This window comes from Magnolia sinica, chromosome 2 (genome assembly GCF_029962835.1).
Source record: "Magnolia sinica isolate HGM2019 chromosome 2, MsV1, whole genome shotgun sequence".
NCBI lineage: Eukaryota > Viridiplantae > Streptophyta > Magnoliopsida > Magnoliales > Magnoliaceae > Magnolia > Magnolia sinica.
In genome coordinates this window covers 94,027,604-94,035,562 of record NC_080574.1, presented here as the reverse complement: position 1 = coordinate 94,035,562, position 7,959 = coordinate 94,027,604, and the positions used below count along the sequence as shown (strand labels likewise).

The window sequence follows — 7,959 nt, the reverse complement described above, 5'->3', positions numbered from 1 at the left end:
GACTGTAACCTGTGTTTGCTATCATGCACACCCACCATTTTTCCAAATGGAAAAATTGACTGTATGCTAGTGACAAAGGTGGGTGTAAATCGTGGTTGCTCCCTTTTCGAAATTATTGCTTGGTATCTTCATTTGTCAAGCAGACTTCCTTAACATGGGTTTTATAAGATAGTTCCAGAATATTCTTGTACTGTACTGCATTCGGTTCCACAAGAAAGAGGCGTTCAACTATCGGGCCTATCTTTCTCTAAGTTTTGATGTGTTAAAAACTAAATCAACAAACTGAAGAATGCAACCAGTGCAGTAAACTGCAGTTAATTTGAATGGAAAAAAAAATCTATTTTGTACACAAGAAGCTAGGTTGCATACACTAAAATGATTATAAAAAAAAAATCTGTTTTGTACACAAGAAGCTAGGTTGCATACACTAAAATGATTATAAAAAAAAAATTTGTTCATGCACTAGATGATAACTAAACCAACCAATATTCTACATTCTTGTATTGTACAATGATACTGTAGTTCTCAGTTTAGTTCGTGTAGTCTTTTGTTGTGCAACTGTTGATCTCTAATTTGCTTCCAACAAAAATTGCCTATTGCAAAGGAAAGCAATCTTCTGATTGCCCAATGTGAATGCAGGTATCGTGGCACTTGACGGTTTCATTAGGTTGTACAGGAGTTTTGTACCTAATGCATTGAAGAATCTCCTAAACAGCAGGTTCGTTTCCATTTGATTCCATGCTATATTTTTCTAGAAAATGAAGTTCACTTTAGCTGTAAAATAATCCTTCTGGTGGTGATCTAATGAATAGGCTGGTGTTTCCACTTGCATTCATAGTTAGAACTATGGGCTATAAGGAATGGCTTGGTGGTGATCTATTGGATAGGTTGTCAAGGTACCAGGCTTCATATTGCCAAATCCTAGTAAAAAGTCCTCAAAGCTAGCCCAAGCTTTGAAGACTATAGAGTTGTACTATTCTATTTCCGAAAGTAGGAAAAAAAACTGTGTCTACCAAACAGGGTGAGTATAAATATCAATTGTTGATTTTTTTAGTGTGATATTTTTACATATATGGAAAAGATTACGAGAACACTGCATGAACCAAGGTCAGGCATAACATGTTATTAAAATTATAGTATTTTAATACATTGTATAGGAAGTATCACATAAGAATTCTCATAAATACATAATCTAGTTCGGTCCAAGAAGTATCACATAGTATTTTAATACATAATTCAATTTTCACTGTTGATTTCTTCCTTCTCCTGTCATTTTAAAATACAAAGGCACCCATTAGTTTAAAATATTGCCAACTGACCATTATTTGAAATTCACCAAATTCTCTTGATGTGTTGAAAACTTTGTTGAATGCTCCTTATGTTGAAACTGAGTGAGACATTAGAAGTTTGAAGTAGCTCCAAATGAATTGAATTACAAGTTCTAATGCATTAAGTTGTGTGAATCTTTTCTTTTCCTTCTCTTTCTTTTTCTCTCTTTTTCCTTATTTCTTTTTAGTTCTAGGCATCACACAAAACTGGATACTCTAACTGGTTAGAAGTATACTGGATATTAGATGCATCATAAACCTATTGTTTTGAAAATGTAGGCTGAAATTGACAGGGAAGCAGGAGGAAACAAGGAATCATCAATGAAGTTTAAGTCCAGCTAGTCCTTTAGCCATTGTCTACTTATAGAGACCTAGAAGCGTTAGCGTAAGAATAGATACAAAGCAATAATTTATTTATTTGTACGAGGTTTTGACAAATCCCTTGATGTGGATCAGGTGAAGTTCTATAAATCCTTTACCTTTATGAGTGTATGCATGTGCTTGTAGTAGGTTTTGTACTTGGGAGTACTTCACTAGGGGTGTTAGACAACTTTATTTGAAGGAATGCAGCCCTTGGACCTGCATCCATGGTCATTCACATGTGTAGAGTTGGCACACGTGCATGGTCCAAATTTCATTTGTCCTTTTTGTTTGTTGGTAATTTGTCTGTTATACCAAATCTTGCAAGTGACATTTTCGGTCACTGACCAATGGGCTCACTTGTACAAACTAAAAATTGAAATAGTACTCTATAATCCTTCAGACAAAACAATGTATAATACATGTTGTACATCATGCATACCAACTGTTGGATGAATTACCTCAATAAAGAACGTTTTGTGTGGATCTCACTTGTGGGACCATCTTTATCTATCGATGAATGGGCACACATGGATGTATGGTTGAAGACTATACCATTGATGCCCCTTTGGATAAAAGTAGAGCTGGTCTGACCATTTAAACTTTTCTTTCATCATTATGTGTTTTTACACCTTTTAGATTTGATGAACTTTAACCATTTTTGCTTTTTGCCCTATTTGAGGGATACCATTCCGATGATAAAAATGCAATTGCCAATGTAACTTTCAGTCTGTCCAGATACATAAGGATCCATTAGAGGGATGTTTTAGATCATCAAAATATACAATCATGTGTGCTTGGCTTGTCCATAATTGCTTGAGCCAAGAAATGGACCTCAACCACTAATTATCCTTATATCGAATGCTTACACAGATGCATTGAGGTTGGAAAGCCTCGAGCTTGTGCAACCCAACTCTCTTACAATCCAACACAGGCCTGGATAGAAGGTGTGCAATATCCAAGCTTTCCATCAAGTGGTTCCCCACTTCTTGATGCCACGGTCCAAAAATCAGGCAAGTCCACTCCATGTAAGGATCACCAAAAGCAAGGGCCCCATACCCTTGGCTTATTATTATTATTATTATTATTATTATTATTTTTCTTACCAATCTTCATTGCTTCAATATAACGAAGGGTTTCCATAATGTTTGACTTGTATTATGTATTTATCTTTGGTTGTAAGATGCTTATTCAAAGTGGAAGTAACTATATAGAGTGTAGGCTCAGGGGTCCTCAATGCTTACGTGGATGCATGATCAAAGCTGCTCATCAAGTATAAGCCACTATATGGCTTTCCTTGTGCTGAATTCAGGTCCATCCACATTGAGTTGCATGCTAGTTAATGCTTCTGTAAAAAGGCTCATATTGAGTTGCATGCTATGATGCTTATGATGCAATTTTATCGTTGAAGAAAAAGGGAAGAAAAATCTGTCCACATATTTATAAAAAAAAATTCCATAACTATTCTCCTCCATTTGCTAGTTACAGGTATTTATTGGTTCCTTTTATTTTATATAAAATTTATTTTTTGGTTTTTTTATTTTGTTTTGTAAACTTTTGTCTTTGCATTGGTAATTGAAGGTGGAGCATTGGTAACAGAGGGGGGCTTTGCTGCTTCATATGGGGATGGATATGGACTTCATTCGGTATGGTTGTTTTTACAGAAAATATTTATGACTGAAAATTTAATTTTAGATAGTGTAACTCAGATTATGAGTGTATATATTGTTTTATTACTTGACCTCTATACATGGCAAGGTGGTGCTGATTAAGGTTCTATATATGGCATGAGTTCTGGTTATTGGGGTGCATTTGAGAAGTCTTGCCTCGGGCGTCACTGAAGTCCGTTGATTTTTTTTTTCCTTCTGCTTTTCCTTGTGTCTCAATCTATAAATTTTCTGTCCATTATGTAACCTTTCATTCTCAGGCCCCTTGTAAATGAGGCTGGTTGTAAATGATTTACAGGTTGTGTTTGAATGCTAATTTAATCTTGTAAAGGTTTTTTGATTTAGAAGATTCAGCCTAAAAGAATTTTTAATTGTTTCAATTATTTTTTCTTTTACATTGTAAATGATTTACCAACGTTTTAAACAGATTTTACCGGCGTTTGTTGCAAAATTTACATGTGTTCCTCATATCTTTTATCGGCGTTTTTAAAGTTTTTAGCGACGTTTCGTACAGTTTTTTTTGGTGCTTCATACTTTTTTTACCGGCGCTTTTATAGTTTCCGGCACTTGGTAAATGATAATAAGTGCCGGTAAAGGCCAACTTTTAGCGGCGGCCACCAAAAACGCCGGTAAAAATGGATGAACGCCGGTAAACGATATAGCGACGCCCCCCTTTTGCGGCAGCCGCCCGACTGCCAGTAATTCTTATACAGGCGGTTTTTTGGACTTTTAGGGGTAATTTTGGCCGCCGTTAATGCCTATTTTTCTTGTAGTGGCAATGACCAACTCAAATAAGAGGCGAGTGACGAAGGTCAACTCAAATAAGAGGCAAGTGACAAAGACCAGATCAAATAAGAGGCTAGTGACGAAGTTCAACTCAAATAAGAGGCAAGTGGCAAAGACCAGCTCAATTAAGAGGTGAGCGTCGTCACTCAAAGAAAAAGGGAGTGGTAAAGGCCAACTCAAACAAGATTAAGGACAAGAGCAAGGCTCGTATCCATAGCCCCACATGAATTCAGGAAGACTCCTTGCAATGGACATCATGTCATAATCCCAAAAGGGCCAATAAACGAAAATTGATGGAGAGTCATGGTAAACTGAAAAAAGGTAAAAAGATATGTAAAAGGCAAGATAAAATGCATCAACTAAATTAAAATAAAAGATACGTAAAAGGTGAGATAAAATAACACGAAGGCTTGAAAAAAAGGGATAAATATAACAAATTAAATTAATGTAAGTTTAAAGGATAAAACCCTCACCTTTCAATCTTGTTTTCCTCTAACGTTGTTAGTTTTGTTTTGTCACGTTCCAATTCTAGCATATTTAATACGATGCATCAAATTAGGCCACTATATTAATCATGATTAGGATTATGATTATCTTTAAGTTAAGATTCAGGCTTAGAATTTTGGTTGGTTCACTTTACGTTCTGCGTCCTAGACCTGGTTGTTTAGGACAAAGGGAAAGGAAGAGGACTAGAAGAAAAGGGAAGATCGGACATGGGCCTACCTTGTTTTTAGCTGAGTTCGGAAAATCGGTGGGTTCCTGATCCTAGGATACTTGGCGTCACTGATTTCCTTCTTTCTTTCCTTTCTTTTCCTTTCTCCTTCTTTTGTTTTCTTTTCCTTTCCTTTCTTTTCTTTTCTCTCTCCTCCCTTGCTCTCCTCCCTTGCTGGATGGACTTGCAGGTCTGGTTGAACCAGATCTTTCTGTCCTTCTTTCCCTCTTTCTCTCTCTCGTTTCTTTTCTTTCTCCCTATTTTTCTCTCCGTCATGTGCGTTTTCTAGGGTCGGGTGTGGGGTTTTATACTATTTCGAAACTTCCATATCGTCCCTGCGTATTTGTTACGCATAATACATCTTTTGCGAAAGGGCTGCGCAGGACGTGGGCGGTTTCTTGGTTCCCGTCCTCATAGGAATCCCCTTTCCATCATATCTTTTAAGTTTTGTATAGATCCAGTAGTCTGTTCCATTTTGATCCTAATGGGCTGGCGAGCAGTGATTTTGAATTTGGAAGATCATGGCCAGTTAGGAAAGGGTGCCATGCCAACAAGGAAGATGATAATGGCGGATCTTCGTCATTGTATCTTTCTTTGATCCAACAGTTGTGGGTTGCTAGGAAGGTCCACCAAAAAGCATGTGAACCCTGCAGATCCGAGGTTCCAACCGTTTTGATCGGTGGCCATGCAAGATCGCGTTGCAGTTATTTCCCGCCGCTAAACTCGGCGTTCCAACGTGGTGGAAGCATCTTCGGTTCTTCCAGAATTCCTTGTAGTAGCCGGAAGTTCCTTCTCCTTCGTTTAGACAGTTGAGATTTACGTTGTGGTTTCTAATTCGGGAGTCTTGGTGTTATAATTGTTTGTTATCACAGCAAGAGGGAATGCGTGGAGTTCTCCCGGTCCTTCTGCCGTTCTAGAGTAGCTTCGGAATTCCTTTGGGTGGAGTCTGGACGGCTTGGATTTGATAGAGGAGCCAAACTCGGAAGGTATGAGATTTCCTGTTCACGTGAGTCATTCAGACTCTGTTACAGCGAGCGGATAGGAGTGGAAACTTTGGTTCGGTCACTGTGGTCCACTTATGATAGTCTCTCGGCGGATTCGCTCCGTTCATTTGTTTTTTTGGGAAGTGTTAGGCCACGAGCCAAAATATGAAGTACATCTGATCCTTGGGTGGGGCCACACCACTAGTCAACGTGGAAATCATGTTCATCGTTAAACTAATCTATCATGGAGTCAGTTACGTGCATTGATTACACTTGACCTCTTAGTTTGGTGAGTGGTTGGGGTAAAGGTGGGGTTGAGGACTTTTTGTCCAGAAATCCACTCCATTCAATATTTTTGCAAGATCATATTCGGCTATAGCCTCAAGTAAGGAACTGATTCATGTCTTAAGTGGGCCACACTTTAAAACAACATGTAGAGTTTTGGGTCTTATAATTACAATTATGCCATTCTCCCTTATTACAACTTCTATTGTCTGTATCTCTTAGCTTTACCGTGCAAAAGGGATGAAATTTCACGAACGTTTGTTATTTTTCGTGCTCTTTCTAATGCCTCAGTTTGGGCCTTAATCGCTTAAGGACGACCAAGATACCACTTCAATGGACTAAATTACTCTGGGGTTTTAATATGACGTTTATATATGTCTAGTTGTAGTTTCATCCGATAGATTGGACCTGTGTTCTAAGATCTTCGAACTGAGTGGTTTATTCAAATGTTTGGATGGCCCGCTTGGCGGATCCCAATATGATGGACGGTCAGATGACATGCTAAAAATCTGAAGACTTGATGGTTAGTACTCTAACAATGTATATATGTGGATGTATGGTTAGTTTTGTAAATAGATGAACACAAAGTGGGTTTCTAGAGTAATAAGGGGTTGGACATGTATATCATTAGATTCGAGTGACTTTTTCACTTATGCAAGTTCCTTAAATTGTAATTCTAATAGTGGGTTTAGCATATTCATATGTGGTGAACAAGATGAACAGATCAGAATCTTGATCGGATAAGTGTATAAACGGATGTTGAGGTCAAATAGCTAGTTTATTGTGATCCAAAAGCTGAAGTTCGACGTGTATGGTTAATTTATGATACATAAGCATGGTATAAAATTTTACATGAAACAGATCATGAGAACTATGTGATTTAGAATTCAGGGGTCTAGGTTAATGGCATTTTCGTAATTATTGCTGATATACGAGTTTTGTGATATCTAATGGTTCTACTTGGTTCTATACTCATTTCTAAACAATCCTTACAAAGGAACTTACATCTAAATCATTATGGGCAAAGATTTATTCTTTGATTTAGTCAATAAAAGGTACATATATCAGACCACGTGATCAACGGTCGGATGGCTTGGTTTATGGATGAAGATAATTTTTAATCGATCAGATTCACATTGGAGGATGGATGTAGGGTTAAGTTAGCTAGATTGGTACTGTACACGTGTACTTAATAGGTCAAATTCATGGTTAACACTCGAGGATTTTCAATATTCGGGTATTGAAAAGTTCGGGGTGTTACAATATATCCCCCTCAAACAAAATTTCATCCCCGAAATTTATTTATTTATTTATTTCACCTGTACTGATCCGTTATGTTTAATATTTTACTTTATCCCTCATGAGGTGAATGTACATGTATAGGCGTGAGTATAATTGACTATGTTAAAATCGGGACGCTACAGGAGGGGACTTTCCCGGTGGCAGAGGAGGCTAGTGAATCCTCATCGGAGGCAGAGGAAAGAGGGCCAGTTGGATCCCTGGGGTGGATAAGGTCGAAGTACCACATTTTAGACTTTGTGGTACTCCGAGTTCCCTCATCGGGTGAGCTTCTTAACAAGCCCCCTAAGGGTGAGGTGGCCATTTTATAGGTTGCCCTCCAGTGTGGCCTTAGGCTTCCCTTCCAGGGGATAGTGAGGTGGGTGCTTGCGCATTTGGGGTTAGCCCTCGGGCAGCTGATCTCAAACGCTTGAAGGGCATTGGTGGGGTCGTTCATCCTCTGGTCCGAGTTTAACTTGTCACACCTTAAATTCGGAACTTGGGAACTACCACTTCCCAAGTCCCGAATTTGTATCAGAGCAACTCCCTTGCCACTTACT

At 38.3% G+C, this 7,959-nt stretch overlaps 1 long non-coding RNA gene across 3 annotated transcripts; it reads left to right on the top strand.

The window, feature by feature from the left end:
* The first annotated feature begins 226 nt into the window (after positions 1 to 226).
* LOC131237273 (uncharacterized) lies at positions 227 to 3,702 on the top strand. Of its 3 annotated transcripts, none has more exons than XR_009167150.1 (3): positions 227 to 718; positions 2,562 to 2,961; positions 3,270 to 3,702. It is a non-coding gene; the product is annotated as an uncharacterized LOC131237273 (long non-coding RNA). The 3 variants fall into 3 exon arrangements; XR_009167151.1 differs by lacking the exon at positions 227 to 718 and adding an exon at positions 1,471 to 1,713; XR_009167149.1 differs by lacking the exon at positions 227 to 718 and having other exon boundaries at positions 2,017 to 2,961.
* Positions 3,703 to 7,959: the final 4,257 nt, after the last annotated feature.